The sequence below is a fragment of the Monodon monoceros genome, unplaced genomic scaffold, assembly GCF_005190385.1.
Source record: "Monodon monoceros isolate NGI ecotype Baffin Bay Population unplaced genomic scaffold, NGI_Narwhal_1 Super_Scaffold_4, whole genome shotgun sequence".
In the NCBI taxonomy this organism is placed as follows: domain Eukaryota; kingdom Metazoa; phylum Chordata; class Mammalia; order Artiodactyla; family Monodontidae; genus Monodon; species Monodon monoceros.
Window position 1 is genome coordinate 73,672,213 of NW_021703781.1, and position 27,573 is coordinate 73,699,785.

Below are 27,573 nucleotides of genomic sequence, written 5' to 3' on the forward strand. Positions count from 1 at the left end.
AAGCAAGCATTCTGTCAGGGCAGGACGATGGCATGTGGAGAAAGTCCACTGTGGGACCTCCGGGGAGCCCCTTCCCCTCCTGAGCCTCAATTTGCATGTCTGCAAAGTAGAGCTAATGACTCCTGCCCTGACTCCCTCCTGGGCTTGTTGACAAGGCTCAGCTGGGGTGTGTTATTCTCCCTGCATTTTGGAAATTCTAAATTTTAAAGTTAAGGAGGAGGATAAAAAAAAGGCACCAGGTGAATGGGGTTCCTGGTGTGGGATGCAGTCCCTTCCATAGGGAAATAGCCCCCAGATGCCTCCTCCTTTGCCACCTCTAAGGGGGAAATGGCCCAGTCCTTTGACAGTTGGAGTCATTAATCTATGGATTAAAAAGTTAATGCTTAGCCAAACGTTCTTCATCTTTTGGGATACGGTGTATATTCAATATGGCTCCATGGAGCCAACCAGGAGCCCCTGCTTGACGGAATGATCTCTGTCAGGCTGGAAAAGACAGACACCCTAACTGTTTGACCAACAAATGTATAGAAAACAGTGGCCAGTAAGTAGCAATTACATGATAATCTTATCCAAAGAAAATGTGGGCTCAAATTAAGATGATTTCACCAGGAAAACATTAAGGTATACAGAGAGTTCTTAATAAATAGAAATAAATAGTGCAGGGTTTGCGCCATGGTTATTTTCGATGGTTATCTGCTCTCGCTGCCGCTGCTCTGGCTGCATTTTCCACGGGGCTCAGAGCGGCATTTTGCTCTACAAAAACAACTAGCTCCTTTCCAGCCAATGATTACTTCTAATTATGCTTTCCCCTGCTATTATTCTAAAAGACCTGTCATGTTGCTTGAAGGACTCTGGCGTTTGGAATATACAACAGCTTTTATGGAGGGACTGCTGGAACACTTAATATAGCTCTTTTTGAATTATCAAGTTCTATCCTTTTGAAGTCTGTGTTAGTGGAACTCCTATTTATGAGATGTGCTGTGCTTAAAGGTTTGCTATTGATGAAGAGGTCCAACAGAGCCTTTATCGTAAGTATGGCAGCATTCTCCCTGAGAGATAAATAGCCGTGCTAAAAGGTATGGTGTGTACCTAGGCTGCAAATTACTAGCCAAGTACCTCGTAACAGTGTACTTCAAAAATACCTTTATGCTTCTTGTTTGTTCTCCTTTCCACAGAGAAGAGGGACATTTCTTAAAACATAGAGGGGTGGAAGCATGCTGGTCATCATTGGTCATCGACATTACTCGGGTTTGAGGAACGTGTTTGTTCCGGCGCTGGGTGTCTGGATATATGCATACGTGTGGCTTACATCCTCTGTGCTTGCTGTTTCAAGAATTTGCTTTTCTTTAAGTTGCTTTAATTTAATGATGGACGTGGCTGGACTCAAGCACTTTTTGGAGGGGGAAGAGGGTTTATGAACAGGGATGCCTGTTCTGGGGAATCTGGAAAACACTACTGAGGACAGAGCAAGGGATCTTCAGGTAGTGATAGGTACAAATGTTGGGCAGTGTCGGTCAGCTTCCGGCCGACTGGGCAGGCGGCAGGTAGGGATCTTAGAAGGGGGTGGCTTGATAGAGACGTTGTCAACAGAAGTGGTTCCCAAAGGTCTGATTATCTGGGCAATTTGATGTCCACCAGCTGGGGTGGAAGTTTCCTTTAGCAGTTCAACCAGGTTGTTCTTTTGTAGACCCAAAGTTGTAGGCATTTGAGGCTAAAGTAATTGGACAATGCAGGCACTTTCTTTGGCCTTGGGCTGCTATCACACAGAAGGACATCGTGCGGTTCACACGCACAGGAATTTGGGGGGAATGGGTGATCTGGCTCCCTCACGGTGCACAGAAATGCACTCAGGATACTCCACGTTTCTAGCAAGCATCCCAGATGCAGAGAAAACTTCCTTGGCAGCTGACATCAAAAACACAGAAGCAGGACCATGGAGCAGCTTTTGACCATGCGGCAAGAATTTGCATCCATTCCCCTAAGAACGCCAGCTGCTCCAGAGTGTTTGCCTAGGGTTTTTCATTTGGAACCTTCATGCATCAGAACTCTGACTACACACTGCCTGTCTAATTCATCTTCACCCATATATTTTACCATTACGGACAGCCTTCCCCTTAAGCTTGTCTATTTACTAGCTGGTGTGACAGATGACAGCGACTCTGAGCCATGTTAGATGGCATTTGTATGGCTCCAATGCCAGAAGCATTCTAAGCGCCGGTGTTGCATATTTATTGATCTCCATATTCCCAATAATCTGATGCCCGTCACATTTGACAACATTATGTGGAGAGGTCAGCTAGATGGGGCTAATGAAGCTGTTTCCAAGATGGATGTTGTTTTCCACAACATTACCCTTGCAAATAGCTGTCAGTGGGGCATTTCACTGTCGGGCCAGGCATTTGAGGATCTTTTTTTTTTTTTCTTAAATAGTTGGCATTAACATTAAACAAAACCTGAAGCTATTAAATCATAGTATTTATTTACGATAGAAAACATGGGTGCCCTGGCATCTTTCCAAATGAAAATCTTATTAACGGACATGGTGCTTGTGGGAAAGTCCTCAGCAACTGGAGATTGGCTTGGCTGTCTAAAATGCTTGACGGATTAGCCCGAGATGATGTGAAGGACCAAATGGGAAATGGCTGAAGTCTGGAGGATTAAACCAGCAAATAGAAAGGCTTGCTGCAGACCAGAGGCATGTGGTACTTTTGTGACCATGTTTCCAAGCTTCCACACTGCTGCGAATAACCAGCACAAAATGCGCTCAGATTTAGATGAAGATTGACAGGAAAAAAGAAAGAAAGAATAGGAAACAGTATTTGCAAAGAGGATACCATTGAGTGAAATGCTGCGTGTGAATTAACCACACTGGAAATGCATCGGGAGCAGTAACGAAAATATTAAAGACAGGTTTCCTGCACCTGAATCCAGAGCTCTTTGAAGCCCTGCAAAGGGACATTTAGAGACTTTCACTGTCTGTCTGTCCTGAGGGTGACCATGGCGGACAGTGATCCCGATGGCTCTTCTAAGGAATCCATCCTGGTTTAATTCCAGGTGGATGTATCTTCTTTAAACATTCACTGAAGAGTTTTTAGCAGCTATGTGCCAATGTGATTTCTGAGAAACTTATTGCATATCTCGGTAGGGCCACTGAGAATTTTGGGTTCTTTAAGAAAAGCATAGTCAATCTTTAGTTTGAAATGCGTTATTTTACAAAGGTAGGTGTATTTAATGGGTTTCTTCATGGCAATGTTCCTCTCCCAACTGTATCCCAGAGCAGACACAAACAAGGCTAAATAATGGAATTAATGGTACTTGGCTACTGGCTCATCCAGAACTTTCTTAACAATGAATTCATTTATTCAGTGCTAGCATTTAGGAACATTAATCCACCACATTGCTTACAGTCACAAAAATTGAAGAACTTCTCAACTTGTTTATTTTGTGGGAAGGATGCCAGAGAAGAGATGATTAACTATTGTGCTTTTTCCTTTAGTGGATCTCAGTACCTCTTCTCATCACGCCCTTTTTCAGGTTATGCCTTTCGCATCGTGTTGAATGAAGAGGTAGAAAAGAACTGACGAGTTCAAGAGCAGTGAAGTTCATTGCGGGGTAGATGCTTATGTTCTTTTCGGATGAAAAACCTGTTTCTCCTACATACCCCCTCCTCCACTCTCACGGAATATATGTACCATTAAGAGAGCATGTTCTCTCTTTGATGAATACCTAAAAGTAATAGGAGAAACAAAGTCAGGTAATGGCAAAAGTCAGCTCCAAGTAAGGTAGAGTGGTACAGCATGCTGCCTACAATTTGAGAGACACAATTCTCATTAAAGAAAAACACTGACCAAAAAGTCATATGTGAGAGATGCAAGTTAAAGCTACCCTAGGCAGCTTTAATTTAGGCATGAGCAAATTACATGGATAGCAGTTGCTATAGTAACTAGTAGATAATACGGTGTTTATGTTGCTATTGAGATATCTTGTACTTTACTGGAATAAGAAAAAAAAAGAAAAGATTTCCAGGAGCACACAGACGCTGCATGAAGGGAACATATCTCATAACCATTTTACTTCTTCATTTTACTGTTTATTTATGGTGAAATGGGTATCTACAATTATATACAGCCCTTGGCTTGGTTTGTTGTTATTCGTATTTTCTTAACTGAGATGTCCCTTTGAAAGCCCAGTCCCTGAGACATCTCTGAAGCTGCCCTGTCTGCCATCTTGGATGCCGCCAGGGGAGAATTCTGTGGTTGGGCATGGCATGCCGTGAGCTGTAGGCCACCATGGGTCAGATGACTTTGAACCCAAAGGCCAAGAATGCTTGAGAATTCAGGGCAGGACAGATGCCGTCAAAGGTTGTGATGTTATACATTTGATGTAACGCAAGGTAGTGCAATATTATGCATTACGGAGTGTTGGGCAGTTAGCATGATTTTAAAAAGCATTTGAGGTCCTTTCTAGAGACAATGAAAATATCTCAAAGAGGACTTGTGATGGATGAAATGCAGTTGGTGCACATCTAAGGCTGCAGCTGATGGAGAGGCAGCAGAGAACGTAGCAAGGTGGACAGTTGCCACTTTGCGGCATGCGGGAGGCTGGCGGGCAGACCCCAGTAACTCGGGTCCCAATTCGGATTTGGGGGCCTGGCTGCTGATTCCATGGCAGTTCACCCAATAGTTGCTCTGCCTTTCACTGCTGTATATCACCACTTCCAAAGCTGGTTTGGGCAAACTCAGGGTGCTTCCAGACCTTTCAAATTCTTTTTTTTAAAGCTTTGTTTTAACTGTAATTTATTTAATTTTAAGTTTACAGACCTTTCACATTCTTAACACAACATTGATTTATATTAATTTAATTTAAAAACTCATGTCAATTAGGGTTTTTTTCTTTGGGGATGGAATAGGGGGAGTCTTAAGAAGGGGAAATACAGAGGTAGAGTCCCACCAGCCCCAAATGACTGTGGTGATGGAAACAAAACCTGAATGCACCGAGGTGTCTTCGTCTACATAGTTATTCTTCACTTCACACCCTCCTTTGCACAAATTCATTCACAGTTTTCTCTCCGTAAGATGACGCAGAGCAGAGTAAGCATTGTCTCTGAGGCCAGAAAACCTGAGTTCTAGTCTCAGTTCTGCCCTTTCCTAGGACTGTGGCTTAAAGGAAGTAATCCATTAATATTCCTCACGTGTCAAATGCTCTTAATAATGCCCACCTGATCAGCGGGGACTGCATGAAGCTGGAACACTCTGGCTGAGCATCTGGCTATGAGCTGCATCTCTCAACAGCTGTTCTTTAATGGTGCATCTGTCTTGGCTAGTCCCAGATTCAGGTGACTCATTTGATGTCTCTGGCCTCAGTTTTCTCATCTGCAAAATGGTATCCTTGGCCTTGCCAGCCTCAGAGATGCCCTCCTCCTCACATTCTGCGATTATATGGCATAAGCTTTTCCGGGTTCCTAAATGTCCTTCCCTTAAGAAATGTGTGCAAAGACCTTTTGAGTCTTCATGGCCAAATGCAAATTCCTCTTCTCTTCCTGAGTTTGAAGAGCTGCTCCACTCGAAAGTTGGTTTGAAATGAGGTCTTGTGTATATTACAGGTGTGGCTTCTGGGCTGGAAGGAATGAAGAAATCCATTTGAGCTTTTGCCTTTAGGCTGATAATATGTTTTAATTTCCATTTCACAAATGAAACAATTGAATTTTCCGGAGCTTAAGCGACCAAGGCAAGGCCTCACTACCCTCAGCATTTTGGTAGCCTCTACCTGCTATACGTTTATTCTCCCGGTGGGGTGTGGGAGGCCGTCACCAGAAGGGGGCAGTTCCAAGGAAAAATGTTCAAAGGGGGAGGCCCGTGCACGCATCTTTACTCAGTTACCGTCAAAACCAATACCACATCACAGGAGAAGCAGATGGTGGGCCAGGAACCCACAGGAGGTGCGAGGAGGGAGAGGGAGGGGCATTGAACTGCTTGAAGAGCAGTATTTGGTCACCAGATTCATAATTCCCATCCGTCTCCGAAGCCCTCGGTACCTGAGACCCTTCAGCACCTCACCCCGCATCATTGCCTTCAGATCGCAAAACTCATCAGACTGTGAAGTGAGCTGAGTAGGAATCAATTTTTTGTCTAGCCCCAGAAATTCTTTGGAATAATATGTCCAAATGGTTATCTCGTCTGTTGCAATTGGCTTGAAAATATCAGAATTTCTATGAATATTTGTGAGATTTCCATGTACCATCTGGCTCCCTACATGTGAGTGTGCCTACACAGATGCCTGGATAATGTATAGGGAGCCAGCACATTTATTTTTACAGAGGGTAATTATTACAGTCTCTCCTTCCAGAAATGAGCCTTTTGTTTTATGTTTTCAGAGCGAACTCGTGAAATATTAACATATTTTACTGCCTTAATGTTCTGAATTGTTTGCCTCTCCATCCTGCAATCTAAAACTCATTAACAGTCGAGCAATTTAATCAGAATGAATCAAGTTGTGAAATGGATACACCGGCAGTTCACACAGCCATAAAGCATGGCTGAAACTTTTCTGAACAGCTTCATAAAACTTAGAGGCAGCAGGAAATAAATGATTATCCTGGACAATATCAGAGTGAACAGAACCTGGAGCCATGAACTTGGTAATTGTTCCTCCTCACTCAGCACACTTGCTAAGGCTTGGTCTTAATTCATGGGATGGACCAGGGAGTATAGGGATTTAAATTGTCAGTCCTTCTGTAAATTTTTTCCCTCAATTTTAAGCATGATCAGGGAAGCAAAGTGAAAGTGGTACGTTAAGCCTGACTTTAAATTCCAGAAGTTTTCTTCCATTAAAAATAGTCCTTGGGGACGCTGGGAGGCTCCAACCCACAGTTTTTGGGGAAGACCTCAATTTCAAGAGTGACTCATTCGTTATACTTTTAAAATATCATTCATCCCAGAATTCTCTCTGCAGAGGTGGGCACGTGTGTTTGGTGGAAATGGGTTTTAGTTTCATTCCTAAGTTTGGGTTGTCTTCACATCAAGTATTGTCTGACAGAGTCAGTTGTATTATGCATTTGAAGTCAAGGCCACCAGTAGGGCAACCAGTTCGTCCTCAATTGCCTGGAACCCACTGACTCTCAGGCAAATTGGGATGGTTGGTCCCATTAAAAAGTCCCAACTCCCAGATATTTCCTGGCATCAGTGCCTAAAAATTACTCTCCCTTCCAGTGTAAGAATTTTGCCTACAGCTTCTTAATCAGACGATTATCCAGAATAGTGCTTTATATATATATAAAGTATATACATATATATATATATATAGTTCATAACTTTTATCCCACCTTCTTCTGAGAATGAATTGAAGCAACCATGTAGGCATCCAGCACATGTCTGGGTATTGAAGTTTCCCCATCTCTACGTGGTCAGTGAGAACTTGTGAAACAACAAAGTACTCTACAGTTTTGATATTATAAACTCAAATTGCACCACCTACACCATGCCTCTTTGTTCATTTTTTTTCACTTTAGAAAGCACAGGCCTTTATTCGAAACTTCAGAATTAGGGAGTCTGATCTTAAAAAAAGGAAAATGTTCCATTCAGTACTTACTTAATTTCCTTATTTAGTGATATATATAGGATTTATGAATTAGCTCTTAGTTCTGGCATGCTTAGTAAGTCTGATCTTGCTTACAGAAATAGGTTCTTAATACTTCATTTTCAGAACACTTTAAAACCCAAGCCAATGCTTCTCCTTCAAGGATGCGGAAGGCATTCCTTATTCAAATCTGATTCATGGTTTTATAAAGCATGAAGATCACTTTTATTACTTCGTCATCTATATGCTGGATTCTAATACTCTTTTTGATGGTGATGTGTTCAGTGATAGAAACTTATAAAGAGAGAATTCCTTCTCAATTTGTAAACCAAAAATTTAAAAGCAAAATCCCTGAAGTGATAGGAAGACATTTTTATGACATAAACAGCTACTTCATTAAGCTGCTGGCACAAGCCAAAACGACAAAGGTACAAATTGTTATTTAACCTTTAAATACTGTTTGCTACAAATCTACAAATATTTTAAATATACTTTCTTCTGCAATGAAAATTAAGATAATCCCCAGCTTAACAGCTTTTGAAGATGCAAATATTACGAATAAAAAAGATAACTTTCCTAGTGAATATCCAATGATAAACTGAACCCTAAGGTTTCTATCCCAAGGACATAAAAATGATCTAAATTGGACTAAGTGCACGGCAAGTTCGTATGAAAAATGATTCTTCATATGCTCTTCTACGAAAGTAATCAATATAAAAAGAATCTAAAACTTGTTTTCTGCTTGAAGATTTAGGTAACCTCCCAGGAATCACAACTTGTGAGCTTTTAAACCCAGAGCTATAGTATGTGAAAACACTAGTGCCTCATAAAAAAGTAAGCCGATAAACTTCCATATGTAAATAAATATCAGTAATAATTACATTCTGCATAATATTTTTTAATCTAAAACTTCCAAACCGTCAACCTTTTTCAGTGCTTCGAGTGAGCAATCAAAATAGTCATATTTATTCAGGTTTAAAACTACATTTCTCTTCTCTCAATATGAAGGCATAGACAGAATAGACAGTAAAATTATTTTGTCCAACGTTCTGAGCCTATGGATGTGGAAACCATCTACAACATGATCTCATTTAGGTCATCATCAATTCACCTTCTTCACCAGTAGCATCTTGGGGAAACGTGAAGGTCTTCAAGCATCTCAGCCAGACTAATTTGAGGTGCTCCTTCATCATCTGTGTCACTTTCCACAGGAATCGTTGAATCTCTATAAATATACACACTTCTTCTAATTGCCTCATCTTCTTCCAGATCTTCAAGGAAATCTGGGTATTGCCTTTCATCGTCTGTATCCATGTTTTCTCTATCTCTTGCAAGCTCTTTCAGTTTCCAGTTTCTAAGACACTGACGTTTGGTACGGTCATAGCTCTTCTTGATTAGCACCACATCTAGGACTCTATCTGATTTCATTTTGTTGATATGCTCATCATGTAAGTTACAGTTGGCCAGATCAAACCCCAACACCAGGTCTCCAGGATTCAGAAGATGTCCCAAATGAGTGCGCCAAAAATACTGTTTATCTGTACTCATTTCAGATGTTTTCTGTACCCAGACTTCCCCGAGGGTATGCTTTTATGATACCGTTCCAGCACCTGCACTGCGTTTTAGATCTCGGACTACGCTGCATTCCATAGCAATAAACCCCTCTAGCTGTTTGGGATGTGGCATAAACTATGGAAAGGGTGACTCCAGGAAGCGTTCCCATCAATGTCTGCAACTTGTAGGGGATTCGGATCTATGACACGGATGACGCTGGTTACTCGAACACACACACAAATCGGGCTCATGTTTCCCAGGCTTTGTGCCAGTTTTGGAGATGGACAAACAACATTATCCTTGCATATTGGAACAATTTCCACAGAAAAGGTGCTTTTGTACTTGTATGTGTTACTATGGATATCCTGAGAGATCAGTCTCTGTGAGGCTTTGTATCTAGTGGGAACAGTACACTGAAGAAATTCTACCATCTTCTGAGCATGTTGTTTTGAGGAACAACAGAAATCCAGACCATCATGAATCTCTTTGATACGCAGTGCATTCTGGTGCATGCCATATTTCAAAATCAGCTGTTCCAGATTGTAGAAGGTTCTCTTGTGCAAAGTCTTTTGCCTGACTTGAACCACAGCCTTCCAGAAATCCTTAGCTTCCACTCTATGGCAATCTCCACACATCTGGGGCTGAACAACATAATCCACCACAAACACTTGCTGAAGGATAGCACCATTCATCACCTCTTTCTGAATAGTTAGTTTAACGTTAAGTCTCTTAGAACGGGGCTCAGTCCAAACAAAGCTTGCATCTACAAGACGTACGTTACTCAGAGGGGCTTTGAATTTTTTCAAACACAAAGCAAGAAGTTCCCTGGATTCTAAGGCACATTGTGCCCAAGTTCCTGGTGGCTGGAAATATCTTTGACATTGTTTGCAGAGAGATAGAGAGACTTGTTTCGGAATGCCTTGGCTGATATCTACTTTACTTCGCAGACAAGCCACACAAATACTGGCAGGATTTGGACTAATCGGGGCACCACGGTCGCAGCACGAGATGTGTCCAGGTGTGTGCTTCACGGGTTCTGTCATATACTCCATTTTTCTGTATATCTTAGCGCCTCTGGGCCAGACCCAGCTGTGCTGAAAAACCGCAGCAGGACCAGTTCCTATCGCCCAGTCCTTATTTTGTAATTTGCACCAGCAAAGCACCATTCCTATTCCACACAGGCTCGTGCGGCCCAAATATAGAAGCCCTTACAGTCTCGTCACTCCGTTTTCTTTCTCACTATTAAGCTCTCACCTTCAGGGTTGGGTTTATTGGACAGACCTGGGCTTCTCAACATCCATTCGTACTCTTTTGACTGTTCAATCAGATGAATTCTAACTTCACCACCTCCTAGCTGTGTCACCGTGGACAAACGCTGTCCCACATTATGCCTCAGTTTTCTCGTCTGTGAAGTGAAGATAGTAAGACTGAAGCTGTAGAGTTGCCATATGGGTCACCGTGTGTACAACCCATAAGGGAGAAGTACTTTGGTGTGTCAGAACATGCCTGACCATGAGTTGGCCAAGTCCAGCTGGGAGCTCTAGGCTGTCTCTGGCAGGCAGGGGTCCATTAGTGACTGATTGGGACATGCTGATTTTAGTGTAAGCACAAACTTCTAATCCACGATTTCAGGGGCCCCTCATGACCCACGGCTAGAGAGCACCATCAGAGAAAGGGCCTGCTCAGTTCTTTGTGAATTATTTCTTGACTTGTGGAATGATTATTTTATCGCGCTTTGTACATAGAACAATCCCTTCCCAGTTCCTTGAGATTTTGGTTTACCTGGGTTTACTTCTGAATACTTCCCCTAACTACCCCCTCATTGGATTAATCAAGATTTGGAAGTGATATGGGTTATTTCTGTTTGTTTAGTGGCTACCTTTAACATTTTAACATGCATACTTCTATTAACAAATAACAAAGTTTCTCAGTATTTTATCCTTCTTTTAAACTATGAGATCATTAAAACATTACACATAGCCAGCAGTAACAATAACATTTTGGCAATGTTATTTCATCTAACCCTCTCATTATTACTATTATTACTATTGTTATTACTATTATGGAATATTTTATAGAAAATCCCAGATGTCATGTCTCACCACTTAGAAATACTTAGCTGACAAAAAATTTTTCCCCTTAATAGAACCACTGTGTCATTATCAGCAAACAAAATGAGCAATAATTTCTTAATATGATCACATATCCCTTCCATACTTAAATTTCCCCAGTTGTCCCCAAAATCTTTTTACAGATGGTTTGTTTGAATAAGTGGCCAAATGTGGTTTGCATTTCACAGTTATATTTTGAAGAAAACATAAAATGCCCTATGGCCTGGATTTTGCATGTTGCTTTTACTTGGTGTCCTATAATTTGTTCTTTTATTCCCTGAGGTATTATAAACTTGTGTTTAAATTCAGGACTTTTTGTGTAGTAACACTTCAGAGATGTTTCTGTGTACTGATTGCATCACATCAAGAGGCACAGAAATATCTGGTGTCCCATGGTTTATTGATACTAAGATTGATCAGGGTTCAGGTGGTAGTAGCTAAGTCTCTCATTATGAAGTTCTCCATAAAACTTTGCACATAATGCTTTTAATTTTTTTTAACTTTTTAAAGTTTTTTTAAATTTTTAAATTTAAATTTAAATTTTTGGCTGCATTGGGTCTTCACTCTTGTGCACGGGCTTTCTCTAGTGGCGGCGAGCGAAGGCTGCTGTTCATTGTGGTGTGTGTCCTTCTCATTGTGGTGGCTTCTCTTGTTGCAGAGCACGGGCTCTAGGTGAGCGGGCTTCAGTAGTTGCAGCACGCAGGCTCGGTAGTTGCAGCACATGGGATCAGTAGTGGTGGCGCATGGGCTTAGTTGCTCCACGGCATGTGGGATCTTCCTGGACCAGGGTTCGAACCCCTGTCCCCTGCATTGGCAGGCGGATTCTTAACCACTGTGCCACCAGGGAAGTCCCCGTAATGCTTTTTAAAAAAACTGTTAAATATATATAACATAAAACCTGTCATTTTAACTATTTTAAAGTGCATCGTTCTGTGGCATTAAGCAGATCCACAATGTTATATAACGATCGCCACTATCCATTTCCAGAACTTTTTCATCATCTGAAACTGAAACTCTTTACTCATTAAACAATAACTCCCCATTTCTCCTCCTCTCTGGCTCCTGGCAACTACCATTCTCCTTTCTGTCTCTATGAATTTCCCTCTTCTAGGTACCTCATATAAGTGGAATCATACAGGATTTGTCCTTTTGTGGCTGGCTTATTTCCCTTACCATAATGTCCCCAGGGTTCATCTGTGTTGTAGCATGTGTCAGAATTTCATTCCTTTGTATGGCTGAATACTATTCCATTGTATAGATGGCCACGTTTGGTCTATCCGTTCACCTGTTTATGGACACTTGGGTTGATTTTGGCTATTGTGAATACTGCTGCTATGAACGTGGGTGCCCTCACTTAATGCTTTTCTTATTCACCGATGATATTTGTCTAGATCCATCACAGGCATAGCTCGCTTTCCTGTGCTTGGCTTTATTATGCTTTGCAGCTATTGCATATTTACAAATTGAAGTTTTGGGCAACCCTGCATTGAACAAGTCTACTGGTGCCATTTTTCAAACAGCATTTGCTCACTTTGAGTCTCTGTGTCACATTTTGGTAATTTTCACGATAGTTGCAACTTTTTCATTGTTATCACATTTGTTATGGTGATCTGTGATCAGTGATCTTTGATGTTACTATTGTAATTTTTTGTTGTTCTGTAATTTAATTAAAGTATGTACATTGTTTTTTAGATATAATACTGTTGCACACTTAATAGACAACAGTAAACATAACTTTTACCTGTACTGGGAAACCAAAAAATTCATGTGACTCACTTTATTGGAATATTTGCTTTATTGTGGTGGTCTGGAACTGAACTTGCAATATCTCTGAGGTGTGCCTGTATTTCATTTTAGGTCACACAATGGTGATTTTCTAATATTTTCTTTTTACATACCAATTTTCAGAATAATGGTTTGATGTACCAGTATCCCACAAAGGTGACCAATGAGGTTTTTGGGGTTTTTTTTATAGCTCCTCGAGTTGGTTCTTGCATTCTTTGACAGCTTCAGTAGTCTTTTGTCACTTCTTTTATTTCTGGCACAACAAAGTGTCCCAGACTCATCTTGTATATTTCCTACCTGAAGGGAAAAATCTCCTTTTCTCTGTTGTGCATACCACTCTGCTCTCAGTACTTCACTTCTGGACAGCAAATGTGTGAGTTTTCCCCACATCAAACAATTCTCCAATTCTCTATGGACACCACTGGAGTGTCCTACAATTTAATTCAATTCTGACGCTATCTACCTGGAGATAGCATCAGATCTCCCAGGGGCTCAATCCCACAAGACCCTCTCTTCTCCCACTTCAGACAGCAATTGCAGGTCCAGGTTGTCACCTGTGCTTCTGACTGACTGTAAGTTGGAGGTTCCCATCACCCCTCCTCATGTTCAGTATTTACTAGAATGGTTCATAGAACTCAGGGAAACATTTATGTTTATCTGTTTATTGTAAACGATGCAATTCAGGCATACCCAGATGAACGAGATGCATAGGGCAAGATATGGGGGAAGGGGTGTGGAGATTCCATGTCCTCTTTTTAAAAATATTTATTTATCTAGGCTGCACTGGCTCTTAGTAGCGGCACACGGGATCTTCGTTGCGGCATGCGAACTCTTAGTTGCAGCAGGCATGAGGGATCTAGTTCCCTGACCAGGGATCGAACCCGGGCCCCCTGCATTTGGGAGCGCAGAGCCTTACCCACTGCGCCACCGGGGAAGTCCTCCATGTCCTCTTCACACAGGCGTGCCACCGGCCCCCCCACCCCTAGCACCTCCATGTGTTCACCAACCAAGAAGCTCACCAAACCCTGTGCTTTTAGAGATTTTTAATGGAGGCTTCATTTTGTAGGCATGATCGGCCATTGGGTCCAATTCAATGTCCAGAGGTTGGGGTGAAGCTGAAAGTTCCAGTGCTCTAGTCACATGGAGAGTTCCTCTGGCGACAAGCCACTATCTGGTGGTTATCCAGGGGCTTTCAAAAAATCACCTCATTAACATAAGCTCAGGTGGGTTTGAAAGGGGTTTGTTAAGAATAACAATCGAGGGGCTTCCCTGGTGGCGCAGTGGTTGAGAGTCCGCCTGCCGATGCAGGGGACACGGGTTCGTGCCCCGGCCCGGGAGGATCCCACATGCCGCGGAGCGACTGGGCCCGTGAGCCATGGCCGCTGAGCCTGCGCGTCCGGAGCCTGTGCTCCACAGTGGGAGAGGCCACAACAGTGAGAGGCCTGCGTACCGCAAAAAAAAAAAAAAAAAAAAAAGAATAACAAACGATACTCCTTCTACCTTTATAATTCTTATCACTTAGGAAATTTTAGGAGCTCTGTGCCAGGAATGGGGATGAGACAATATATATTTCTTACTGTAAGTCACAATATCATGCTACTCATTTCTGAAATCAGCCATTTTTCCAATGAGACTTGGTTCTTTTGGGGTATGGTACTTAGACACCACAGTCTGGGTACTTGGTGTGCCCACTGCTAGAGGATTGTCATTGTTTCAGGCTTTTTGGTAAAGAGAGCTAAAATGCATGTTTTTTTAAAGAGAAAAGTTATAAATTCATCCTGATATTTTAAATTCAAAATTAGGATCACAGTCTTCTTACTCCTTTGATTTTATACTTGTATATCTTTTATAATGAAAATCTTGGTTCTGTTAAATTAACATAATTATTTTATTCTAGAATATATCTATAGTGGTTTCAAAATAATATCAACATTTATATGATAAGATATTGGACATAGTTTCAGATTTCCTTTTTCTTTCTTTCTTTCTTTTTTCTTCTGTTTTTGTTCTTAGATTATATCCCATTAGGGATGTACAATCAAACATTGCGCTTTAATATCAATCAAAGTAAATTTTGTCCCTCTAGTGTGTGTACCACCACCGTGATAGGCACTTAGGCTCATTTGTTTCAGTGTGCTTTCAATTTTTAGGATTTGTTTCTTTTTTGAACAAAGAAAAAATTAGAAGGTTCTAAAGTAAAAAAGAAAAACAAAACTGTATACAACATATGTTACATAATATATATTATATTTTAATTACGTATAATAGATATATCCACAGAAGTATTGCTTCCGTCCTTTCCTCTTCTGTTTCTTCCTTCCTAATGAAATGTAACCGTTTTCATTCGTTTTTGGCTTGTGCTTCAACTGTTTCCTTTTGAAATTATGCCACCGCCACACTCACCACACACCCACACTTTCTCTTTTCTTAGACAAAAGATGCATACCTTTTAGTGTGCTTGGTACTGCGTTGTGCTGCTACCCTAAGTGTTGGGCATATGGGTTGTTTGCATCCTTTAGCTGTTATGATCAATGCTGAAATCAACAGCCTTATGATTACATTGCGTTGCATTTTTGCCAGTGTGTCTTTGGGATAGGTTGTTAGAAATGGGTTGCTGGGTTAAAGGGCAAATGCAGAGTAAATTTGTTAGGCAATGCCAAATTCCCCTCTATAGAGCTTTATCATTGTGCACCCCTGTAATCCTGCAACGTGTGAGCCCGCCTGTTTCTCCACAGCATCAACATTATCAAGAGAGTACATTGTAACACTGCTTTAGCTACTAGGAACCGTTACAACATTAATTTTTTTTTTTTTTTTTGGTCCGCGGGCCTCTCACTGTTGTGGCCTCTCCCATTGCGGAGCACAGGCTCCAGACACACAGGCTCAGTGGCCATGGCTCACGGGCCCAGCCGCTCCGTGGCATGTGGGATCTTCCCGGACCGGGGCACGAACCCGTGTCCCCTGCATCGGCAGGCGGACTCTCAACCACTGCGCCACCAGGGAAGCCCTACAACATTAATTTTTATCTTGAGATTCCTGTACCACATGGAAAGTACAAATTTGGACTCCTCACCTCTGTATGTTGGGGTTTTTATTTCTTGGAGGATGGGGGAGACTTTCCCCCCACCTAGAGCCTCATCATATTGCAGTATTTCTCTGATACTTCCTAGGGTGGGAATTTTCTAGTCACATTTTGTTGGAGGGGCAACCTTTGGAGGCCCCTCTATTATGCTATGCTCTGTCTCAGTTTGGGACACAGACAAGGCCCAGACCCCTGTCCTCATCTGGGTGTTCTGCCCTCAGCCCCGAGCTGTGGAGCCTATATCTGGATCTATTACTTACTTGGGCACCAAGTTTTCATCTTCTGTGTTTATCACTGTGGTTTTGAAGGCCCTCTTTAATTCTGGTACCTGGAGATTTCTCTTCCTTTCTTTACAGCCTATCTGTATACGGTATTTTCTGCTTACATTTTATGTACGCATTTCTATGTCTAATGGGTGGGAGGGGGTTCTTCAGAATCTCAGGTCTCCATGTTGCTGGAGGAAACTCAATGCAGATTTTTATAAAAGTTATGCCAAAGCAGGGAAATAAAATGGAAATTGGGAGTGAAGGGGTTATTTGCTATGCAGAAGTATCCTTTAAGAGTGGACTTCTCCTAGTGTGTTGAAACTAAAATTTTTTCTGTGACCAAATTGAGTTTGTAAATATTATCTAAAATGGGGTATACCTGTTATGCAAAGATGCTGTCTCTCTCCCAGATGTGAGGACACTGGGCCGTGGGCTACACATTTTTGCAGTGTAGGCCTGATTAGAGAGAGGAAAAAAAAATCACTAAATTATCTTTTTGGCCTCATTCAAACTCCAAACACACCACAAAACATACTATACCAGATAGGCCTCTGGGAGCCAAGGACCTGGTATGAACAAGAAGGGCAATACAAGATTATTTCAGTCTAAGGAGAGAGATTGAGCTGAGCTATGTGTGTAAAAGAGACAATTGTAGGCATCAGGAATGCAATCAAGAGGCCTGGGCTTTGCTTCACTGTGAACTTAGGTCATTTGTACCCAACCATCTAGCTGCCCATTCATTTGTCTACCCATCCATCTATTCAGCTATTTATCTACCCATTCAAATACCAGTCTATCCTTCCATCAATTCATCTGTCCATCCATCCATCTAAACATTCATCCACCTGTCCATTAATCCATCTATCCACCTGTCCATCCATCCATCCATATATCCATCATTACCAAACACCCACAGTTACTAGGGACTAGAACCCAAATATGAAAGACACTGTCTCTCCCTCCATGGGACTCGGTGTGTTATGGGTAGAATGTCATACAAATAATTACTGTGTAATAAGATAATGACTTCAGAGGAGCCCTATCGCCTCTGTGCTGAGAATGAGGCACTTCAGCTTGTCTAGTCAGGAAAGTCTTCCCGGACGAAGCCTTTGAGTCAGGTTCAAACTCAGGTTTGAGTTCAGACCTGAGCAGGGAGTTGCCCATTACCTCTGGCCTCAAGTTCCACCTCACCTGTGCAAGGGTGGCATGGGGCCAAATGACATCCATCTAAAGATCTGTGCTTTCATGAGTGGCAGCTGAAGATTTTGTATTGGGCACCAACAAGAGGCATGGAGGGCTAGTGGGGAAGCAGAGCCAGTTCAAGGCTTGGCTGGGATTGGGGCATCCCATCTCTGAGGGGCCCCCAGACTTTGTCCAAGAACTGGTTATTGCCCATGGGTAGCTGGAGGAAAAGCTCGCTGTCCCCAGTTACTTGTTTCCTGGGACAAGGCTAGAAGTGGGCTTTCCAGACTTGTTCTGGGCCCTGGGCCCATTGTCTGGAGTGTGACAGGAACCCCATGAATTTTAATAGCCTCCATTCAGAGTGATTAAAACCTTAATGAAATTTAATTATCCTGATGTTAAGCATTTTGTGTTAAGTTACTGCATTCTGACCACTCATTGTTCGCTGCAGGCTCAGGGCAGCATACCTGCCTCTGCCTTAATGGAAAGGAAAGTTGAATATATTTAAATGAAATTTCCCCCCAGATAATTGCCTTCAATGAAACACCAGGCAGGCATCGGGATTGAATTTACAAATCGGGCGGCTGCAGATGAGAGCTACTATGTTTAGAATGGTTTTCATTAATCCAGGGTCTCCAGAAGGAGCAATGTGAAAAGTTCAGAATATAAGTGACAGGTGTTTATGGTTCGCAATTGCATTAAACAGGCTCTTAAACGCAGGTTAAAGGCCTCCGTGAAATATAGAATATACCTTAAAATGTGGCCTAAATTTTTGCCATTTTGGACTTTGCATTACTTAGCTACAGAATTAGCAGGGCTTTCGGTTAATCAACTGTCGGCGTAAATTGTGGTTGAGCAAAATGCTCAACCGGTATAAATACCGGTAAGCACAGTCTGCTTGGCCTGTTGCATTTTTTTTTTTTTTTTTTCTTTCTTCTTCCCTTGGGCCTTCCAAAGGCCTTCAGCTGATGGAGAGCTTTTAATTTCGCATTTTGGCCCCCACCGCAGGTGATAAACAAAGGTTTCCCCGCTGCTCTGGCTGGGGTCAGTTATCCGGCCTCCCTCCCCGTAATCACACACAAAAGGTGCCTGAGATCCACAGCTAATTTGCGGCCTCTGTTTAGCAGAATTTAATAGCAGGTATTACTGCTGCCGCGGTAATTAAGGACCTTTGTCAATAAGACGGAATAGATGGCCACACTTGGTTGTAATCAGTGGGCTCTCGAGAGCCAGAGGAGTGAAAAGGGAGAGAAGCAATCCATTCTGTGAATAACACAGTCCTCGTCGGCCTCCCTCCCTCCCAGGTTGGGCAGTGGAATAATAATTCCCCAGGCAATGAAAGTACAGGAATAAAAGTACTTACCCTCCAGCCGGTAATTTTTTTTTGACTTTTTATTTACTCTACTGAGCTTTCTTATTTGCTCCAGGCTGCATCTGATGAAGTATTGTTTAAACAGCACAGAGCAAAATGGATGTAGGGAGGTGGGGAGAGGAGGAGGAATTTTAACCAGGTGGCAGGGAGGCGCCCCGCTTTAAGGTGGATAGCCATTCGGTTTATCAATTATTTCTCTGGGATACAGGAAAAAAAAAAAAAAAGACAAAACCAAGTGGCTTTGTGAAGAGGTGGAGGGTGTCATTTAGAGCTGTCTCTGAACATAGTCATTCAGCTCTAAATGGGTCGCCTGTAACAAGCGTGAAGTGAACTTGGGGGAGCATTGTCACCCTCCGCCTCATCCCTAATGTACCACTGAATGGCCCGGCAGAGGGGGCGGCCGGGGAGGGGAGGGGGCAGGGGCTGGCGGCCACAATTCAAAGAGACCTTCAAGGTGTGTGCCCCTCATAGTAATTGGAGAGGAAGCTGCCTTTCCCTCGCCGATTCCCTGCCTTTTTACTGGTTTTAACAAGCATGATGCTTTTAATAGTGCTTTGAGTACCATCTCTTTATACGCCTCTCCCTTTTTAAAGCAGCTTTAACTATACTCTTTCTGTCGCTAATGTCTGAAAAACTTCTACCTTTAATCATTCCCCGATGAGGTGGCAAACAAGCGGCCCCTCTCCTTTAGCAATTTCGGCTGGGTAGTCGCTGCTGGCTGGGAAGGGAGTGGGTGGCGGCCGAGGGAGCAGGGGGGCTGCGAGGGTGTGGATTGTGGGGATCTGATGCCAGGTCCAGAGCCTGGGGACATCCAAGGGGCTTCTTGTTAGGGGAGGGCCAGGGGTCAATTTAAAATGCTCAGATCTGCAAGGTGGAAGACAAAAATCGATTTGACCACTGTTAACAATCCGCTTGGATTTGGTTAATTTAAAAAGATTGAAATTAGTTTTGTGGCTGTTCCAGGACACCTCCCCTTGCCCACCCCCAATCCAACACGCACAGTTTGCTTCTTTCCCATTTAGGAGCCAGTCCCAAACTGGGCTGATGAGTGAGGTCTTTCTGTGAGATGAGCTTAAAGGGCTTCACGTGCACCTCTGGACTGATGAGGGATTCAGGATGGACTGGTTCCCAGTGCAGGCTCATAAATACAAGTGGAGAATGAGGGGTCCGTCCGCCCTCCTGAGAGCAGCACATGCGCACACACGCAGCTTTTGGGTCCCTCACAAGTGGCAGAGGTGAGGCCAGGAGCTGTAGGGCCTCTGGGAAGGCAGGGGCAGGACGGGGGCAGGGAGAGACGTGGTAGTCCCTGTTTCCTCATCCATTCCATTTTCGGCTTCTGAACATGGGCTTCTCTTTCTGGAATGATTTGTCAAACCAAAGTTCAGCAGATGTTTTAGAGGTGAAAACCTTCCCAGAGAGTCTCTCGGGGAGTGGAGGAGACGGGGCTTCTTTAGAGCTTCTAAGCATCCCTTCTCCAAAGATGTCACCCTGGAAAGCATCCCTTTGGTCCCCTTCTGTCCACGCTTGAGGCTTCAAGTCCCGACTCTGGAGCAGTATAGCTCAGCTTGTTAAGCCAGTTTTCTTATCTGTAAAACGCAGGTGAGAATTGCTTCTACCTTCTCAGAGGGGTTTGTGAGGGTCCACAAGGTGATGCTGGTAAGACACTCAAACTCACTGCCTGAGGCAGAGGGAGGCATCCTGTGCATATTGGACGTTGTTTTTCCTCTAAGGGTTCATTGGATTTTTCTTAATTATCTGGAGGATGGGGGTGGGCTTGCTGCCTGATCCTGGGGCTCAGGACAGCAGGGCATGTTGTGGGTTTCCAACAGCTGTTGAGCTGTAACTGTGCCAACATACTTATACCTCCAGGCAGCCACGGGGTTAGGGATCACTTAGGAAAGTTGTGCTTTGCACAAAATCGCAGGGGAGAAGTGAGTGCAGAGGTGGCTGGCCAAAGAAAGAGGAGACATCTTTCCCAGGCCTGCCCTCCTCAGGGCCGTGAGAGGAGGGATGCTGTCGCAGGCTGAATGATGCCCCCTAAAGATACAGTCGGCCCGCCATGTCCCTGGGGTTCTGCATCCACGGATTCAACCAATGGTGGATCCAAAATATTTGAAAAAAAAAAAATCCAGAGTTTCAAAAGCAAACTTTGAATTTTCCACGCTCTGTCAACTATTTACATAGCATTCACCTTATGTTTACAACTATTTACACAGTATTTATATTGTATTTATAACTATTTACATAGTATTTACATTGTATTAGGTATTATAAGTAATCTAGAGATGATTTTAAGTATAATGGAGGATGTGCATAAGTTATAAGCAAATACTAGGCCATTTTATGTAAAGGGGTTGAACATCCTTGGATTTTGATATCCACGGAGGGTCCTGGAACCAATCCCCGGTCATCTGTGGATGTTACCTTACAAAAAAAGGTTTTTCCCCCCAGTCTTATTGAGATATAATTGACTTATAAAATTTGTATAAGTTTAAGGTGTACAACATAATGCTTTGATATATGCGTATATTATGAAATGATTACCATAAGTTTAGTTAACAAACATCACCTCACATAGTTATAAGAAATTTTTTTCCCTTGTGAAAAGAACTTTCAATATCTACTCTCTTAGCACTTTTCAAATATACAATACAGTATTGTTAGCTATAGTCACCATGTTGCACGTTATCTCCTCAGAATTTACTCATTTTATAACTGGAAGTTTGCACATTTTGACCACCTTTACCCATTTTCCCCATCCCTCACCTCTGGCAGCTACTAATCTGTTCTCTGTTTCTGAGTTTGGTGTTTTAAGATTTTACACATACTGTAAAGCAATTATACTCCAATGAAAATGTTAAAAAAAGGATTTTACATATAAGTGAGATCGTACAGTATCTGTCTTCCTCTGCCTGACTTATTTTACTTAGCATAATGCCCTCAAGGTCCATTCATATTGTCACAAATAGCAGGATTTTCTTCTTTTTTCATGGCCGAATAGTATTCCATTGTATATATGCACCACATCTTCTTTATCCATTCATCTGTCAATGGACACTTAGGCTGTTTCCATGTCTTGGCTATTGTAAATAGTGCTGCAATGAACATGGGAGTGCAGATGTCTCTTTGGGATAGTGACTTTGTTTTCTTTGAAGTGGGATTGCTAGGTCCTACGGTAGTTTCTCATTTTAATTTTTTGAGGATGGTCCATACTGTTCTTTATAGTGGCTGCACCAATTTACATTCCCACCAACAGGGCACAAGGGTTCCGTTTCTCCACACGCTCTCCAGCATTTGTTATCTCTTTGCTTTTTGATGATGGCCATTCTGACAGGTGTGAGGTGAAAAAGTCTTTTCAGATGCAATTAAGTTAAGGACCTCTAGATGGGGAGATTATTCTGGATTGTCTGGGTGGACCCTAAATACAACCACACATGTCTTAATAAGAGGGGCAGAGGAAGATTCAACACAGACAGATGAGCAGAAGGCAGTGTGGAGATGGAGGCCAGATTGGGGAGATGCTGCCATAAGTCAAGGAACGCCAGCGGCCACCAGAAGCTGGAGAAAGTGAAGAATGGACTCCCTAGAGCCTGCAGAGGGGGCGCAGCCCTGCCGACACCTTGATTTTGGCTTCTGGCCTCTAGAACTATGAGAGGATTTCTCTTGCTTGAAGCCACCCACTGTATGGTAATCAATATAGCAGCTACGGAAAACTAACACCGATGCCTGGTGGAAGGTCCTTTTCCATAAATGAGTCAAGTGAACGCTTGAAGAGAAGGAGAAAAGGTTCTGTGCCCTGGGCATCGTGGCCAGGATTTCTGATACCTGTGCTATGGTGTCACTCAGGGGCATTGACTGTGGGGTGCACTGCACTCCAGCCTCAGGGAAAGGGGTGTCGGGCAGGCATGGGTGACCCTGAGGAACGGGCTAAGGTTTCCGGAGCAGGGCTCTGCCAGGCCTGGTTCTCACTGGCTCAGCCGCAGGGTAGGGCCAAGGCTGTGGGCTGCAGGTCTTAGGACAGACCTGGGATGCCTCACTCCATTTAATGAAAAGAACATGGGGAAAAACACGACAAAAATATACACCAGCATCTTCGTGGGCGATTTCTCATGCAGAAATGAGTATGCTTTCTCATGTCATATAAAGAAATGTCGTCATCAATCCGTTCAGCACTGTGCTCATTGATCTCATTCCTTTACACAATAGCCTTAATACTGCGGAATACATTGTTTGGTTACGGGTTAGATTGTTTCCGCTGTGTCAGTGGTAAACTCTACTTTTTCATATTTGGATAGCGAGTCTAATTCATAGCACAATGGAGTTTGCAGTTCAGATAGGATTTACTTCTTGATTGATTTTTTGTTAATATTTATTGGGCACTCGATCCGTGTTATGAGGATGAAACGAGAGACTGTGGCTTAGGGGAGGCAAGAAACTTGCCCAAGACACCCCGTGGTGGTGTCACCAGGCTATGCACACACGTAGCCATCCGACTGCAGAGTTTAGCTCTTAGCTCCCCTGCTTTCGGAAGCCAAGGGCGCAAATCGCATCTGGGATTGTGATGTTTTGTTGGAAGACCTAGAAGTGCTTCTGCAGACGGCACCCCTCCAGAGCCTGTCCTGGGCCCAGCTACGTCTTCCCTGCCAGGTCTGGCCAGAGTACGTGGCACATGGGGCCCCAAGGAGTGTTTGCTATTTTGTGCTGAATTATCACCGGCAATTAGAAAGGCACTTCTAAATACAAGCCGAAGTCAAGTTTGGCAGAATTTAGAGGAACAAAGCATATTCTTTTAGCTCCAGTAAGGAGGATTGTCAGTTTGTTCCAGAAGCAAAGTAATTAAAGGACAATGTTCACCAGATGGACGTTATGGTTTAGTGCAGTTCTGACAAAATCCCTAGCAGATCTGAATATTGGTGTTCAGAGTGGAGGATGGGCGAGAGAGGATTTCTGCTGCTGGGAGGGAGCCTGTGGGCTATAACCCACCACCCCCTGGGCCCTCCCTCAGTGCCTTTGCTCCACAGCTGGCTCCTAAGTGAAGAGAATTCCTGCTGTCCTGCAAGTCCAGGCAAGAGGACCGGGCCAGACGGGAGGCCAGAGCCGTGTGCCGTGAGAGCCCATTTTGGTTTTGCACCCCTCCCAGAGCACTGGCTGGGGCTTGGCTGTGTTTGTATGAGCTGCAGATGCCAAGCCCGCGTCTGGATGGTGAGGTCGGTAGTGCGGGCACAAGGCTGTGTAGCAGAGGCTGCAGAGCAGGGAGAGCCCGGTTCAGGCAGCTGGGTGAGTCCCAGCTGTGTGACCCACAGCAAGTGTCTTAACTGCCCTGTGCTGCAGCTTCTCTACTGGGAGAGGAGGAGAAACATCTAGCAATCTTACAGCGTTGTTGAGAAGCTGAACTACGATAAAACTCATACGGTGCCTGGAGTAGCGTCTGGCCTGGGTAGTAATGCTCCAGCCGGGTTTGATGCTTTTATTAACTCTGGAAAGAGCAGTGCTCTCTGAGTTGGCAGACCTGGGACGAGCCCCGTTCCTGCCCCTCAGCAAGGCCCTCTCTGCGCCTTGGTCTCCTCATCCGTAAGCCGTGGCGGGTAACGAGGAGTATCTTGAGGGACGATTAGGAAGGTTAAATGGGAACCTTCGTCGAAAGCATCGGGCTCATGTAACCCCCTAACATACAGGCGCTCCTTCCGTCTCTGCATGCCTCCTACAGCTTAAGGAAATTTGCTTTTTCGGCAGGTTCTTCCTTGTCTCCGATCTTGAATTTTTAGGCAGCCGTTGAAGTCTGTTGACTCCATCTACCAGGTTAGCGGACAGTCGTTCATCCACTCGGGGCCTGCTCTGTGCCTACCACGGTCCAGGGCTGTAAGATGGGGTCAGGGGAGGGGCGTCAGACTCTGTCCCTGTCCCAAGAAATGGCCCCTCAGAGGGTTACCAGATAAAGCACAGGATGCCCAGTTAAATTTGAATTTCAGATACTCAATATTAACACATTTTTCAGTTTAACTATGCCCCAAACACCTTATGGGACATCCTTATACTAAGAAAGTATTCACTGTTTATCTGAATTAAAATGTAACCAGTCGTCCTGAATTTTTATTTGCTAACTCTGGCAACTCAGTGGTTCCCCCGGCTCAATTAAAACGCCAAACTGGGGTCATGCCCATTGGTTTGGGGGATCCCTCTGAGGTTGTTGGTGCCCAGGATCTGACTGTGCTCTGTCCCTTCCTTGGCCGTGGGACCCTGGGCAAGTCCTCCTCTCCCCTGTTCTGTGCCTTGGTTTCCTCCTCTGCAATGGATTATCTGTCCGTGGCCCTTTCTGGTTCCCGTTCCTAGACTTCAGAGTTGGTAGAAGACATCCGTCCAACCTGGTGTTTTGGTACTGTGTAGACACAATAACCCACTAGCTGGATTGCATCTTTCACTTCTCAAACACTTGTCTGCTTCATGTAAACACAATCCAGGTGCCTCTGACCTGCGCTTTCAGTCCCAATTCTCAGCACTTGTAAGAAAAAGTCTCCTTGTAACATAGTCCAATCCCCAAGGTGGGTCTCTAAAGGGCATTTTGAAGCCCTTTTAATTTCCAATCCATTAAAAAAAAAATCTTTGGAGGGTTTGCTTCCTACATAGCAGCATGCTTTTTGGCTCGACAGCTGTCAAACTGAAAAACATTCCATGAATTCTCCAAGTAATTTAAAAGTTGCTCCAACTGAAATACGGGGTGATATCCACTCAGCTGAAAGGGTGCCACTTGTACCTAGGTAATTCTGTTCACTTGATTTTTTTCTCTTCAGGGAATTACTTTCATAAGGAGAAGGAGGAAGGAGTACATTATACTCAGTTATGAAATGGATGTTCGGATCTAACTTGTGACTCTTATTTCCAATCGGTTCTACCTTTCACCATACCTCTGGGAAGGGCGATCTCTTAAACCATGGCTTGTCTTTGGCAATAATTACTTTTGGATGTGAACAGAGAGTCCATTTGGGGGTTCTGTTCTGTGAAGTCCGTGAATGTACGTAATCCTTTTAAGATCTAAGCCTCCCACTCACATCTGAGTTTCCTTCTCTTTAGAGATTAAAACACTGCAGCCACTATTTGTTTTGAGAAGACAGAGTGCTCTGAAGTCCTGTAATAGCTCACTGGGGGATGTGGAGCCACAGATTTTCTTATTAATCTCGCGAACACCTTAGAAGTTTCGTCATGCCCCCCAAATGCATACACTTCATTCGCTTTAATTTCTCAGCAATTCCTCCTGCTGCCTTAAGTTGTGGTTCTGTCAGCTTTGTTTCCCCCCCTTTTCTCTCTTTCTTATCTCTCTCTCCTCCCTCCCTCCTTTTCTTCCTTAGTGGATTCGAACTTTTTAGTCTCAATAAAAGGGCTGATGTCTGCCTTCGGGAAATCTTACTTCCATTTTTTTCCCCCAGAAAAACGGAACAGGTTTCTTTTAACTAGTGCAAGGCTCTCCTCTCTAAAAGGTTTTTATTATTGAGTGCCCGGGGTCCTTAGTTTCAGACATTTATCTTCTAGCTAAGCGGGAACAAAAGCAGGAGGCAGCTTTCTGCACCCCGAGTTTCTGAGTAATCACCCAGTGGTTAAATTGAAGCGGCCACAACATCTTCTTCATTGTGTCGCATTGGGCTTGCTCGTTAATTTATGAGCTTCAACTGTCAAAATAGTTTGTGCAACGGACCCTAAAAATGGTGATGGATAATATCAATCAATCGGGTTTTATAGCCCTGGTTGGCCTTGCAGCAGGCCTGCCTGCTGTATACAGCCTGTGAAGAGGAAAGCCACATACACGGTAGATGTGCCCAAAATGAATACGTAACACCTACCAAAGTGCACCCCTTCCTGGAGGGCTCTAGGATGCTGAATGCGCCAGTAATGCCCCACCCCCGTGGTCCTCGTGATGACAGCCGGAAGTGTTTGGATCCCTTGGGAGGGATGTCCTCATCCTGAAGTAGCCTGTTATTTCAAGATTACCACCTCCCATTATTCTTATAATGAGGTCATCTCGAAAGGGCGCCTCTGAAGGCCAGCGTGTGGTGATGAGGTCTGGCAGATGGGGGCAAAATTCAGCTCTAATGAGATGGAAGTTTTACAAAATCTTTGCGACTATAGAATCTACATATCTACTCAGTAATTCTTACGACCTATTTGCAGATTTGAAGTGCCTTCAGATGCCGGCCTACTTACCTAAGTTTGTCAGGGGTGGGGCCCTTGATAATGTGCGACCTCCTTTATATAAATTTTCCATGTTCCTTCTATGCCCTGGCTAGGGGTTGGTTATTATGCAGATCTTTTTCACTTTAAGAAAAAAATCACAAATACAAGTTAATTAATGAAAAACTTGAAAAATACGGAGAAGTATGGAAAAGAGAAAACCCCTCCCTTCAATCCGGGGCCCTCCTCTGTTAGCATGTACTGTATTTTCTGCCTTCTGTGCATGTGATTTTACATATTTGAGGTAATCTGCCTAATACAGTTTTGTCTCTTGCTTTTAAAACAATTCTCTGAGTATTTTAATGTTTTATGTTTGATCTCATTGTTGGTAGGTACTGTAGTTTATTTAGTCAATTCTTTTGTGTTGAGTGTTTTAATAGTTTATCATATTTTGTTGTTATCAACAAAAGGGGCCAGGTTGAGAGG

At 43.4% G+C, this 27,573-nt stretch overlaps 1 pseudogene; it reads right to left on the bottom strand.

Annotated features, from left to right (window-relative positions):
- Window positions 1-8,666: 8,666 nt before the first annotated feature.
- LOC114908741 lies at window positions 8,667-10,181 on the bottom strand (annotated as a pseudogene).
- Window positions 10,182-27,573: the final 17,392 nt, after the last annotated feature.